Consider the following 15,894-nt stretch of genomic DNA (forward strand, 5'->3'; position numbering starts at 1 on the left):
ATCCTCAAGTACCAAATTTCTCCAGTGCCCAATCACAGGCTTTAGCCTTTTATTGAGCATTTAAATTGGGGAGAAAATTCACAAGGCATCACTTGAGTACATTAGAATCTGTTTTTGGTGGGCAACCACCTCTTGAGGAACCACTATTTATCATTAGATTTCAAACAGCATCAGACCAACCAATTTCAGTCTACTATGGATCATTTGTACAGGAAACACATGACAAAATACTGTTGTCAATTTTTTTATATGTTATAAAAAAAAAGATGATAGCATTCAAACAGGAATTCATTGATAACTACATAGGCAATATGCATGTATCTTTGAATGTGTTCGAAATTCCAATTGATTGGACCATTTTTTTTTTTTTTTTACATTTGAGTTCTGAGGAGTGTAACTTTCAATGAACTAAGTAGAGTAAGTCAGCTTCATGGTCATATCACTTTTTATCCAAAAATAGATAGGTTTTATCTGATTCCAGATTTTTTTGTGATTATATACTGTTAAGCTGGAGAACCAGACCCCCAAGCTGGTTTCAATATGGCATGCAATCACTGAACCCCTAGAAAACAAAACTCATACTTTGTTTTTTCTTTTAACTTACACATCTCATGTGGATATTATTCAGTATGAAAATATAAGACAGAAAAATTCTCATTTTATATACCCATGTGTTAATGTCAAATAGGCTAATTGTTAATACTAGCTAAAAATTGCTTCTTAAATCAAAATTAATGACATTTTCATACACAAAAACCCACTCTCACAAGTATTCATGATTTGTTCCATTTACATATTTTAATATTTTCCTAGTTCACTTCATTAGAAAAATGACTACCAAATATGTTTAATATAAAGGTATAAAACATTTACTTAATTTTTAAAGTAGCTTTTGGATCGATCAAGTATCATAATATTTCTGGATTCAGATATTACATAATATTAGAACAAATGTTTAAAATACTTGTGTTATCTATTCCTTCAAGCACTTCATGACTATAATAGCTTATTTCATTGCATTTTGCACAATGTTGGGAGTTTGAAAAAGATTTGAACTAAGGATCCTATTGATGAGTAAATTCTACCAAGTTTTGAAATTATACCTACCCATGATCTTGTCTCCATTTTTGTATTTGTTGGTACGGATATTTGGGTAATATTTCTGGATTCAGATATTACATAATATTAGAACAAATGTTTAAAATACTTGTGTTATCTATTCCTTCAAGCACTTCATGACTATAATAGCTTATTTCATTGCATTTTGCACAATGTTGGGAGTTTGAAAAAGATTTGAACTAAGGATCCTATTGATGAGTAAATTCTACCAAGTTTTGAAATTATACCTACCCATGATCTTGTCTCCATTTTTGTATTTGTTGGTACGGATATTTGGGAAATAATGGTTTACATTATACAAGTGCCAGTAACCAATAATAGCGTAATTAGGATCATGAACTTCACATTCTTTGTGCATGAGATAAACTGAGAAAATGAGAAAAAGAAACTTGTAATCTCTTGTTGCTTACATTACCTATTTTATTACTTTCTTCAAAAGGAAAGTGTCTTAGTTAGGATTGCTATTCCTGCTAAAACATTATGACTAAGAAGCAATGTGGGTAGGAAAGGGTTTATTCCGCTTACACTTCCATACTGCTGTTCATCACCAAGGAATTCAGGAGTAGAACTCAAGCAGGTCAGGAAACAGGATCTGATGCAGAGGCCATGGTGGGGTGTTCCTTACTGGCTTGCTTTCCCTGGCTTGCAGATCTCTTATAGTACCAAGACTACCAGACCAGAGATTCCACCACCCAAAGGGGGACCTCCCCCCTTGATCACTAATTGAGAAAATGACCCAAAGCTGTATCTCAGGGAGGCATTTCCCCAGCTGCAGCTCCTTTCTCGGTGATAAGTCCAGCTGTGTCAAGATGACACAAAACTAGCCAGTTCAGAAATAATGTAGAGAAGTGCATCCACACTAATACTTGTCTCAAGATGAAGTCCTGAAAGTTCAATACTCACAAAATATATTTTTGCAATTGGCAAAATTGGGTCTAACTGCAGTAAATGTGTGCTGTTGGCATTTCCCATGTTTTCTAAATATAAAGAAAAATAATATTCATCACCAGTTATTATTCCACATATAATTTTATGTTAGTATATTAGATTACTACTGAAATATATAAGATAAGAATAATCCAGACCATTGCCATTCTACTATTTCTATTCTAAGCTAAAGAGCTTCTCTCCGAATGTTCCAAGATTTTCAAATATGTTCTAGGTTTTACTGTGAGTAAATTTTGTTATATGAATTAACATGTGAAGAGTAGGACAAAATGAGTACATTGTAACATGGACAGAAAATTCTTTCTTTAAGGATTAATTATCTATGGGTCTGTGTGGAAGGAAGCTATACTGTTTAGAGTGAATGATATAAGATGATTTTATGGATGTCAAACACATACTTTTCTGATATAATATGCCTTTGGCACTTCTTAGTTATGAATAGTTACACAAAGTGCATATGACTTCATTTATTAACTCACTCTTCCTAATTCTGCTTCACAGACAAAAAATTTAAAATGGTATCTGTTGTGTACAGTATAATGTGGAAATATGTTACAAACTTGCATCCTAGGGAAAGGTTTTCATCAGTCTTGAATCTGTGATTCATACTTTCTGGACTGCAAATGTTGCCAAACACAAAAGACATTTGGTCATAGACACTAACTTTGAGTATCCCAAGAAACTTTCAAATGTCATACTATCCTAGCAAATATAACAGTATAAATAGAGACAATTGCCATTATAGTCTATTTCTGATGAGGTTTGTGAAATTCTTATTGCTCTCAATAATAACATCACACCCTCAGTCTTGATGTGGTCCTTTGAATAGGGCCTGAATAAATTCCTTGGGCCCATATCAGGCTACTTTGTCCCAGTAAAAAAGCACAGGTACTTGTAACACTACAAGAGTTAGAAACATTTTTTTTTTGCTTTGTTGATGCACCATAGCATACAATTGTAGTACACAATTGTGTGGAACAGAATGTTTTCTTATAAAACTCTTAAGAATGAAGTGGATTTTTACATTTGAGCAGAGCACATTTATTTACATATAAATAAATAAAAATATTAAAATCTCAATTTAAATAAAATTATAGGAATAATTTTTTCCATTTATCATCAGGCTTGTCCATGTACCTCTCTGGAACACTTAGAATATATAACTATCCTTTTGATAAAATATGTAACTTATATAATGCAATTAAATTGTATATAATTATATATAAATATATATGTGTATATGCTACCTGGCTTATATTTGTTGTGTGGATATATAATGAAGACTGACTACTTTGAATGAGAAAGCTAATAACAATAATCTCAACGGTGACACAGTTTTAGAAAAACACTTCTTTACAATGAGTTTTGTATAGAAACACTTGGTTACATTCAAGAACAGTATACATGGGCATTGCTCAGAGATACCATAGATGGAACACTGAGAGATAGATAGAGGGATTAATGGCTTTTCCATATACAAATTTATATTGAATATTGCTTGATAGACATGGGTCTTTGCTCAAAATATTTACTCAGAAATTCTTGTTAACATAATCTTGATTATTTGACATTCACAGTTTTTTTTTGCCTTTTGTGTTGTAAATAATGGATCAGTCTCTCAGTCTCCTACTCTCCAACACTACTGAATTTCTCTCATGGGTAAAAGAACACAGTCATTATATTAAGAGAGCAATGGATATACCCTGCCTTAAAAAACACAGTCATGATCATGGTGACTTCCCTACTATGTAAGTATATTCTTTTTAATTTTTTTGTTTCAATTAAGGTACTCTTACCATATCCAATTGTCAACTAGAAATAAGTAATTCATCCATATATGTACAGGCCCAAGTATTCTATAACACCTGCTTGCTAGTCTCTACTTCTCTCTGTACAAGAAAAGAAACTTAAGCTTAAAAACAATGATTGTAAAAGCAATTACTAGAAACATTTACTTTGTTAAAATTCCCAGGCATGACAGTGAAAAATCTGTGAGTATTTTAGATGTAAGAATTCAGTATATCTGATTATGTTTGCTATAGAATTCTTGGTGAATGGATAGACATTCTGCCCATTGTAGGACTGAATGAGGCTCTAGAGATTTCTAGACTCTGTTTATAATTCCCCTTTAAATAACTTTTACTTACTTGGTGTAGTAAGACATTGTCATTTCCTTGTAGTTCCTTAAAAATGTAACATTACGCATAAGCATACCCACACTCCCATTTTCTCCAATTTCTTTAAATAATTTGAAGCCATGTAGATTGTGTTAAATTTTCCTGAAAACTAAAACACAATGTCCAGATTGATCAAGTGACCTAAACATTGGCATTCCCCTCTCTCTCATCTGTTTCACACATTGCTTCTGTGTCAAACAAAAGTTACCTCACATGTAACATTCATGTTGCATTCTTTTGAGTGGTGAATATATGTGTAAGTAACATTATTACTACATAGGATAAATCATTTCTTAGAAGAGTGAATTAGGTGCAATATTTCAAACTAATCAAATACTTAGCTTTTGTCAAAACTGCAGTGTAAGCAATAACAGTTTTTATGTCTTGACTTAATTTTTAACTTTTTATTTTATTGCGTGCTTACATTTCTTCAGAAATTAAGAACTTATTTTCATGCATAATGAAGTTGCAAACTGGGGAGATGATTTGTGAACAAACACGAGAATTTTCCTTTTACCCTTGAAATGAGAGTCACCACAACAGCAAAGACAACAAAGAGAGGAAAAACAATTCACATAACATAAATGATCCTAAAAAGTTTAGTGTAATTAACCAAATATCTTGAAGGAAGTATTTTTATATTTTCCAAGAAGTCATGTCTAGCTTTTCTGACAAGTTATATTTTAATAGTGTCCTTTTATTGGAGGGAAATACTTAAAATTGTGGCATTGTGCCTATAGAGATGGCTATGTTGTTAAACAGAAGTCATAAAAGAAAATAAATATATATGAGATCAAATCTCCAAAACTGTGGTAAAATTCAAATGCATTACTCTGTTTTTCCTCTCCTTCCTCCTATGATGAAAAATATTTGAAATGGTGAGGCAAATATTAAAATATAGGCTAAATAGCCTATATACACAAGAATCATGAGATAACAAGCCAACATGTGGGCCACAATACTTAATGTCTCACTCTGATTTCTATGTGTTTACTATAACCTATGTCCATAACAAATAAATTTCCAAACGTAAAAATACCTTTATGGGAAACATAATTAAATATTAAATTTAGGATAAGCATATGTCGTGTATTCCCATACAAGGGCATTTCAAAAAATTTTGGTACATGCATGGCCAAAGAAATGACACTATCATTGTCAATTACTTAGATTTTTTTATTTCACAATAAATATAATGTGACATGACAAGGAAATTCAATCAAACAAAAGAGGTATGAACTTACTTTTAGTTGTTGTACTTGGTGAATTTTGTACCTGAACTCTTGGAAGATAATTCTGTATTCAAGAAACTTGTATTACTTTTCAATGACAAAACCATACTTACGATGCCATTTATTAAATATCAAGTAAATCATATTAGTTTTTACTGCATTTATGCAAAGAATGTTTTAACACAGATAATATTGTGGGGGATGTCACAAATGCATACTTAATGGAAAGTTGTCTGAAATAATATATCAGTAGAATTACACTGATTCACAGATCAATGTGAAAAGCACCACACACACACACACAAACACACACACACACACACACACACAAACACACACACACACTTTAATGCCCATAATGTACTTTTTCAGGAATAATCAGAAAGGGTAACAGAGCAAGCAGAAAAACTTCACTATCTTGTCTTGGTATCTAATGATACAGGGACGAGTTTCTCTTGAAAAGTAAAATGTAGACACATTTAAAGCATTCCTCATTGGCAAGAACAATGACCTGATATTTCTTCCTTCTTCCTACCTTAAAAAACGGTTGGTGGACATATTTTGGCTGTTTTCCATTATACTGTTCACGAATGAATATTCATTGGACCACAATGTAACTGGATATTTGATACCGTACATATGAGAAAGAACCTTTTTAGTTAAATGATTTATTTCAAGGACATATTTAGACTTTTACCATTCTATATTTATGTGCTAAATGATGAAAGAAAAAATACTGCAATTTACAAACCCTGTTTCCCTGAGTAAGAGAATGTTTGTAATGTTAATTTCTACAATCCCTAAAATTCTTGCTACTGTAGAGCTTAATTAAAAAATAATACTACCTTTACTAACATATCAGTTAGATGGATCGATAGATAGATAGATAGATAGATAGATAGATAGATAGATAGATACATACATACATACATACATACATACATACATACATACATACTTACAAACATGCATACATACATACATACATACATACATACATATATACATACATACATAGAAAAAAAGAAATTATATAAATCAGAATTTAAGGAGGAGAGATTGAACAATAAGCCTTACAGAAAGAATGTGAGCTAAGAAGCTTATTTTTATCAACCGTTCATTGGAAAGTACTAAGGAGAATGCAAATATAATTTGCGTAAATGCACCATGATTTTTAGAAAATGATCTTGACCATAAATTTCAGATGTGCACTTCCAAATCATTCCATTCAAACCTTTTCAAGTAATATGGTGCTAACTTAAATGTTCAACATTGTTATGGAAAAAGCAGACATGAGGACCTGTGGCACGCAACTTGTTCACTTTTCTTGCCCATAGTCCAAAAAACACATATTAGCAGCTGATAGGCTCCCATTAATGAGCACAGTACATGACTGTAAATAGGATGGAAGGCAATAACAAAAAATGATTATTGTATTGTGAAATGATTTGGAAATTTACTGAAGATTAAAAGTGTTGACATAACAGCCAGTATAACATTTTTTCAATACTTTGATTCACTTAAGTAGGATAATCAATAGTAGTAATAAGCTATCATGGGAGGTTTAGAATAATACCCACTTGAAATTGACCAACCATGGACAACCAGTGGAATTTAGGAAAAAACATATTTTCCTACAGTTTGGTTAGAAAAGGATGTAGTATAGATTTTTTTACAATGTAGTAACCACTTACAGGTGCACCCAAAATACAATGTTTCCCTACTTCACAAATTAAGATGTAGATTGTTGATCCAAAGTTACCACACCAAATCCATCTGCTTAATAAAGATCAAACCAAGGGAAAACTCAAATATGAAATGTGCTTTAACTGAAGAAAATTGATTAACTACATTTTAGGTCATATTCTGGGTTAGTTCTAGGAAATCCATGAAATAAATATCAAAATTTTCTGAATTCCAAGATCTAGAGAAGAAAATATGGAAGATCATTAGTGAGTAACTTAGAATATTATATATATATATATATATATATATATATATATATATATATATATATATATGTGTGTGTGTGTGTGTGTGTGTGTGTGTGTGTGTGTGTGTGTGTAATTAATTATAAAGGAGAGGAAATATTTAAAAATATGTCATATATATGTATATGTGAAGGAAATCTCTTCTCCTAATAGTGACTCATAATTAAACAAGAAAATCAAAGAGAAAGAAAATCTTTCAAAGCGAATACAAATAAATTACAGAAGTAACTTGTGATAGGTATTAACTGGTTATAAACACAGATACCCACTATGTCTCAGCAAACTCTCTGAGGTGAAAAGCGGGAAGCATCTTAAGATGAATACCAGAATAAGATTCTTTGAGTGTTAGAAGTGTGGCATAGTTTGAAGTGTTCTGTATACTTAAATATCTAACGATTTGTGTGATTTATTTTTTACCGCATCAGAAAAGATGCTGATGGTTTTTTGAGTACAGGAAAGGCACACTTTTGCTTACTGAGCTCTGATAATTTTTATTCATATGGTTCCTGTTATTTCAGAGTGTTGAGAATCATCTATGATTTAGATTTGTCTCACTCAGAAAGGTAGAGACTTAATGTCCAGAGTGAATATGTGTGCTCAGAGCTACATATTTTACTCAAAATTACATTAAGAATGGACTCTGAAGCATATAGTATTTTACATTTCAACTTGGTGAGTTGCTAAGATCCTGAAAACAGCTTCTCATTTGTCACTGTTTCTGCCTAAACTGGTTTGGTAAGTGTAGAAAGATTTATTCATGATGTGCCCTGCACTTCTTGAATTTCAAATTTTAAGACAAGATTGCATGAGATAAACTAAATATCCCTTTCTTAACTGCCACCTGTGCAATGAAATTTTAAGATATATTCACATATTTTTTTATTTTTAAATAAATAAAAATAATTGATTTATTCACTCACATTCCTATATCAGCCCCTCTTCCTCCTAATCCCCTATACAGATCCTCTCCCATTTCCCCTCCCTCTCCTATGAGATGGGAGAACCCCCACTAGATTTTAACCTTCAACATAGCCATTCGTCAGTTGTTGACCCACACCTCCTTACTGTGTTCCATCTTCCAGTCTCAGTAGAAAGTGTATACCTAAATCCAGATCAGGTCTGATAGAATGTCAGTTAGGCTGCCTTTCTATAAAAGTTCTCAACTTTCTTAGTTCTTCTGAAAGGAAATTAAATAAAATAAAGGTTTAAACTAAAATGGCCTGGGACTGAGACAATCTCTTCAACAAGAAAGAGTATGTTTAACCTAGTGAGAGGGGTCTTTTATGCCCTTCATAGAACTGATCCAAGTGCTATTGAGGACTGCTGGCTATGCCTGTCCTCAGGTCCTCCTTATTATGAAGGAATTGCCTTCAATGTAGATTTCAACAGAACCAGCAGCCATACTTCCTGTTCTTGGGGGACAGGACAAAAACTGACCATGACTGAGTATCCGCGAGGAGTCTAGGTCTCTGTATAGGCACCCAACTTCCACCCACAAACACCTATGCGGACAAATTCAGTCCGTGTCCAGGATGGAACCTAATTACTATCTTGAACCTTCCCCAGTTGGATGGTGGGCTTGCAATAACAGACTTACTCCCTGTGTATCAACTAACGTTTTTAATTCATCTCATGATTTTTGTGTCATGATCCAGCTTTTACCCCACTTATATTATCACCCTGCATCCAGTTTAGAAAAAAGCTATGCTGGCCAGTAGTCAAATAAGAACAATTACTTTAACCCTGGCTGCATTCATGGGAATAGGTATGGCAGTAGGAGTGGGGACGGGTGTGTCAGCTTTGATACAATGAAGACAGGGAATTAATTCTTTGAGGGATGCTGTCAATGAAGACCTAGTGGCAATAGAGAAGTCCTTTGCGCTTTAGAAAAATCTTTGACCTCCCTGTCTGAGGTAGTTTTGCAGAGCAGGAGAGGTCTTTATTTGTTATTCATAAAAGAAGAAGGACTCTGTACTGCCCTTAAAGAAGAGTGCTGCTTCTATGTAGATCATACAGGAATAGTTAGAGATTCTATGCAGAAACTGAGAGAAAGATTAGAGCAAAGGAAACGAGAATGGGATGCTCAACGGGGGTGGTTTGAGACGTGGTTTGAATCATGACCATCTTGGATAACTTCTTTGATTTCTGCTGTAGCTGGACCAGTCCTTATGATATGTTTAGCTTTAGTTTTTGGCCATTGTATAATAAATAAAGGGATGGCTTTCATCCAGAGTAGAATTGATGCAGTAAAACTCATGGTTCTTCAGAGACAATAACAACCTATAGTTCAAGTAGATGAAGGGTTAGGGGCCACCAATCTCTACAATTCTATTATTAGAATTAGTATAAAGAGAAGAAGAGGGGATGAAAGGAAATTAAAATAAAATGTTTAAACTACAAAGGCCTGGGACTGAGACTGCAAAGAAAACAAGCGCAGGCATGCGAAGTTCTCTCATGTTTCTATTGGTGACCCCAAATCAGGAAACTTGAGTGGGGGGCTCCTTCTTGGTGTCCTACACCTCTATTCTGATGCTATCCCTAATAACCCTCCATGTATTGTCACAATATCACAGTCAATAATTCAGGCTGAGACTTTCTGATAAACCAGAGGTCACAGAGGCCTTCAGAACTCCAGATGATCTGATTGCTCTCTTACACACTCTTGGTGGTTACCATATTATTCACACAATCCCTCCTCCAGTCCTCATCACCAAATCCCCAACTCTAAGTTAAACGGGGACTCCATGATAGACCCAAAGATACTAGGCACCAGAACTGCAGGTAGGCCATTGACCAAACTTCCCTACAATCTAACTGTCCCACAATATTACTCCAGTACTCCATTTCTTGTCACATTTTGACAACTTCCAATTCAGGTGGATATTAGAGGTTTTCTGTTGTTGTTTTAAATTTATTTATTTTTCATCTTTAATCCTGTCTTACAGTCCAGACTTCATCGCCCTCCTGATCACTCCTGATTTCATACCTCCTTCTTCCACTCCACACCTCAAGAGGATGTATTCAACACCCCACCAACACTCCATTAGACGTTACCACTTTATGGGGAATCACATCTCTTGAGGGTTAGGTGCAGCTTCTCTTACTGAGTCCAGACCCATCAGTCCTCTTCTCTATATGTGTTGGGAGGCACATATCAGCATGTTTATGCAGCCTGGTTGGTACAGGTTACTTGAGATTGCTGCTCTTCCTATATGGTCATCCTCCTCCTTGGCTACTTCCACCTTTTCTCTAATACAGCCACAGGGGTCACTAGCTTCTGTTTATTGGGTGGTTTTAAATATCTGCATTTGACTCTTTCAGGTTCTTGTTTGGCATTTCAGGGAGCAGTCATGATAGGTCCCTATTTGTAAGCACATCATAGTGTTAGTAATAGTGTCTAGCCTTGGGGCCTCCCCCTGAGCTTGAACATATTTGGGCCTGTCACTGGACCTCCTTTTCCTTAGGCTCTTATCCACTTTTCTCCCCGAATTTCTCTCATTCAGGAATAATTCTGGGTCTGAGCTTTTGATTTCAGGATGGCAACTCCATCACTTCAACTTTTCTATTCAAAGTGGATATTATATCTTTCTTCTCCCCACTGTAGGACATGTCCTCTAGGGTCCCTCCCTTTGAGTCCCGAAAGTGTCTCACCCCCGCCAGGTCTCTTTTCCATTCTGGAGGGTCCCCCAACTCTTACCTTCTGAGGTCGCATGTTTCCAATCTTTCCGCTGGCCCCTCTGGGTTACAGTCCTATTTCCTCACCCAATACCAGATCTGATTCCCCTCTCCCCCGCATCCACTGTCCATGTTCCCTCATAGGTCCCTTCTTCCCTCCCCTCTTAAGGTTGCTTTCTTTTCCCTCCATAATGGGATTGAGGCATCCTCACATGGGCCCTTCAAATTTTAATTTCTTGAGTTCTGTGGATTGAATCTTGGGCATTCTGTAATTTTTTGGCTAATATCTACTTATTAGCGAGTACATACCATGCATGTTATTTGGATCTGAGTTACCTCACTCAGGGTGATAATTTTTACTTCTAAACATATTTCTGCAAAACTCATGATATCTTCACTCTTAATAGCTGTGTAGTATTCATTGTGTAAATGAACAACATTTTCTGTATATGTTCTTCTGTTGTCGGACATTTTTTTTTCCAAATTCTGGTTATCACAAATAAGACAGCTATCAGCAGAGTGGAATACATGCCCTTGTTTTCTGGCCATAAATAAATGTGATGCGAATTATTCCATTGTTTCATTAGGTTTAGAAGTTTTGTCTTTCTTGCTTGTATGAGCTACATTAAATTTGGTGTAATGCTGTCTTCCCATTTCTATTCATACCTTCATGTCACAGGTTTTTCCCTATCCAATTACATTAGCATAGAAGAGTTCTGGAATTGGTTCCGGAAAAGGAATACAGAGCTAAAGGTTGCATAGACAGTGAATGTCTCAGGTTAGGAGGAGAAGGAAGATAGTTGTGGCTTTGAAACCGCATGGCATTTACCAGCCACAAGTAGCTATCACAAGATTGGGAAAAAAAAATGTAATAAGCTTTCTTATCAATTGGCTCTGATATCATTGTTTTGATATTTTGTAAATTGTGAATTTATTTATCCATAAATCTGATTAGTTAATTAACGTTTAAGAGTCTTTATTTTACCGGGTCATTGGGTATTGTGATATCCAACAACGAGGGTTGTAGTTCCACTTAGTAATTGGAATGTGGGATAACATTAGGATAAAAGCTAGAGTAATGCACATATCCAAGTGAAGGCATCACTCTGCCATTTGAGTAGATTATCTCAGATATATTCCATATATTTCCAGGATGCATACAACACCACTTTTAGAGCTTTGCCTTACTCAGTCATTTGTAATTAAAATGAATATAATATTCTTTATCCTGCTTTATGAGGTAAAATTTCAGGGTGCAAATAAGGAAAATAAGTAGGTAACTATATAGTTCTTTCTGTACATACATAGAAAAACATAGTGAAACCTACTCATGGACATAGAATTACACACAGTCAAGATATAAACAATGACAGCCATGCACACAAACACTCAAGCTCACATAGATTTCATGCCTCAGGTAATCAGAGGACATCACTCTGGATTCTTAGTAAATAACCTTTTTGCTTTGTGAAGAACTGTCATATATCAACTGGATGTATATCTTTCTCTAAAGAAACCTACAAAGTAAACCTTATGATTGTTGAAATTTTGGTTAATATCCATGTAAAGATACCACTCTTTCTATAGTTTTGAATGTGTAGCACACATATTCAGGGATCCCCTCTTGCCAACAAAAGTCTTAACAATAATGGACATGATCTGACTTCCCACAAGAGCAGGCTATATAAATCCCATGACTTATCACATGCTACTGACCTGGTTTTCAGTCATTGTAATTCTCTCAACTCTCACAGGAAAAATGACAAATACCTTAACTAGAATAAATGATTCTATACTTGTATTCTTGGACTCTATCCTATGTAAACCTGGGATCTTGTTGAGTGCTATGTCTGTATGTTATTTCCATCATAGGCCTACATTTACTTCTTTTTAAAATTTGAAGAGATTTAGTAGTATTCTATGTTTACTAAGTAAACAGATCACTGTGAAATGCACCCTGGACTTCTTTTTGGCTTTGCTTCCTCACTAAGTTACAAATAAATAATGAAAGTCCCCTTTTCATTTTGTGGAAATTCTCAAACCAACAACATGATGGATAGCAGTTCTCCAGGGTCTTCTGAACAGGCTGTTGTGAAATCCCACAGAATCTAAAAATAAACTATTTATTTTAGGAAGCAAGATTTTATTTCTTCCTTGACCAAGTGAGCATTGAGTAGATTGTTGTTCAGTTTCCATTACTATGTAGGCTTTGTTTTGATCCTCTTGTCCTTGAAGTCCAGATTTAATTTATGTTGGTATAATAGGATACAGTGTTTTGTTTCAGTTTTCAATTGTGTTGAGGCTTATTGTGTTTCCTAGTATTTGGAGAGTTTTGCAGAATGTTGCATGAAGTGTAGAGAAGATGGTATAATATTTTGTGTTTGAGTAAAATGTTCTTTAGATATCTATCTGTTAGTTCCATTTGATGCACAACCTCAGTTTCATTGTTTCTCTGTTTAATTTCTGGGTCAACAACCTGTCAGTTGTAGATAGTGGAGTACTGAAGACTCCTACTACTTTTGTTTGAAGTTTGATGTGCGTTTTAATCTTTATTAATATGTTGTTTATGAAAGTGATTACATTTTACTTGACGCATAGATGTTCAGAAATGAAATGCTATATTGGAAATTTTTCTCTTGATGCGTATGAAATCTCTTTTCATGTCTCTATTAATAAATTTTGGTTGAAAGTTTATTTTATAATAAATTAGAATGGCTACTTCACCATGGTTCTTGACTTCATTTTGTTGGAAAATCTTCTTCCAGGCCTTTACTTTGAATTAATGTGTATCTCTTACTGATTTGGGTTTCTTGTATGCAGCTAGATGGTTTCTATTAATGTATCCACTGTGTTAACCTTTTTTTTTTTTTTTTTCATTTGAGAATAGTGACTAAAGATGTAGAGAGTTGTTAAGGACCAGTGCTTTTTTAATTCCTGCTATTTTGATGTTGTTTTGTTGTTGTTGTTGTTGTTGTTGTGGTGGTGGTGGTGGTGGTGGTGGTGGTGGTGGTGGTGGTGGTGGTGGTGGTGGTGGTGGTGGTGGTGGTGGTGATGGTGTGTGTGTGTGTGTGTGTGTGTGTGTGTGTGTGTGTGTGTACTTTTGGATTTCCTGATGTGGAATTACCATTTACTTGTGTTCTGTGTTTTCTGGAGTGTAGTTACTCTACTTGTGTTGGAGTTTTCCTTATTGTATGCCCTCTAGGTCTGCATTAGTCAAACTATATTGTTAATTTGGTTTTGTTATGTAATATCTTGTTTTCACTTTTTTTGTGGTGATTAATTATTTTGCTGTGCATAGGAGTGTATGGTGGTATTTGTAAATGCTTATAGCCTATTAGACATAGGCCCAAGCATTTCTGGATTTTAAAACTCTCTTTTGAGAAGTGTTGTGTAAATATAATAGGTCTGAATTTATGTTATTTAGTCTTTTTTCCCTGTGGCTTTTAATACTCTATCCCTGTTCTGTGTATTTAGTGTTTTGACATTTTTTTCTATGAATATATTGATGATATTTTCTGGTCCTCTGATTTAGAAGTCTTCTTATCTATTCAGATTATTCTGATGTTTGTTTTTTTCATAATCTCCCATATTTCCTATGTATTTTGTAATAGACTTTTTGGCTTAACATTTTCTTTAACAGATGTGTTACTTTCTTATACTGTGTATACTATCCATGTGAATCTTTCATCTATCTCTTTTATTTAGTTGGGTATTCTTGTTTCTGTATTTCATTTTCTCTTTCCTATGTTTTTCTTCTTCAGGATTGCATCAGATCGTATTCTTTATTGATTCTATTTTCATTTTTAGGTCTTGGAGTGTTTTAATCATTTATTCACCTGTTTGATTTTACTTTTAAGTATTTCTTTTTGCTTGTTAATTTCTTTTCCTTGTTAATGGTCTCTACATGACTGGTTGTAGTTTGCCACAATTTTTTAATCGTTTTAATAGTTTCTTTTTTTAAGGGTTATATCATCGTTCTAATATTATAATTAAGGTAATTTTTGTGTTATTCAGGTGTGTTAGCAATTACAGGGCTTGCTGTTATATGACAACTGAGTTCTTGTTTTGACATACTGAATTGATCTTGAGCCTTTTAATAGTTACTAGTTTTGGCCTGCCTAGTAAACTCACATGGTATTTTGGGAAATATTAAAAAAAAAAGCCCACCATCCCTCTAAAAGGCTTGACTACACTCCTGTGCACCTGCCACCATCAACTCTCTCCACATAGTCCCCACATCATCTGGCTCGGTTGTTCCGGGAGCAGCTAGTAGTTCCTCAGCTATGACTCCATGTAGTCTATGATCCCACATTTCAGTAACTAAATAGAACCACCATCCTAGCAGTTGCATATAACAATACACAGTAACTTGGTAAAATCAAGACTCTTAAGGCTTAAATAACCAATCAGACTTATGTATCAATAAAAATCACAGTTTACAGGATGACAATACAATAATATCAGAGCTCATTAGTAATGATAAAAAAAACTTTACCCCAGTATTTCTAACCTAGTGAAATCATAGCTACTTGTGGCTGGTAAATGCCACGTGGGTTCATGTCCACAGCAATCTTACTTTTCCTCCTACCCTTAGACGATCCATGTCTCTTCAACACCTAGCTCTGCCTCCCTTTTCCCAGTCCAATCACAGACCTTCTCTGCAATAAAGTAATTGGACAGGGAAAATCCTTCAGATCATATTAAAGAAACAGTTATAAAAGGAATAGTTCTAATTCTTGTACTTATAAAATT

Source organism: Mus caroli, unplaced genomic scaffold, assembly GCF_978045245.1.
Source record: "Mus caroli unplaced genomic scaffold, Mus_caroli_1 scaffold_22, whole genome shotgun sequence".
NCBI lineage: Eukaryota > Metazoa > Chordata > Mammalia > Rodentia > Muridae > Mus > Mus caroli.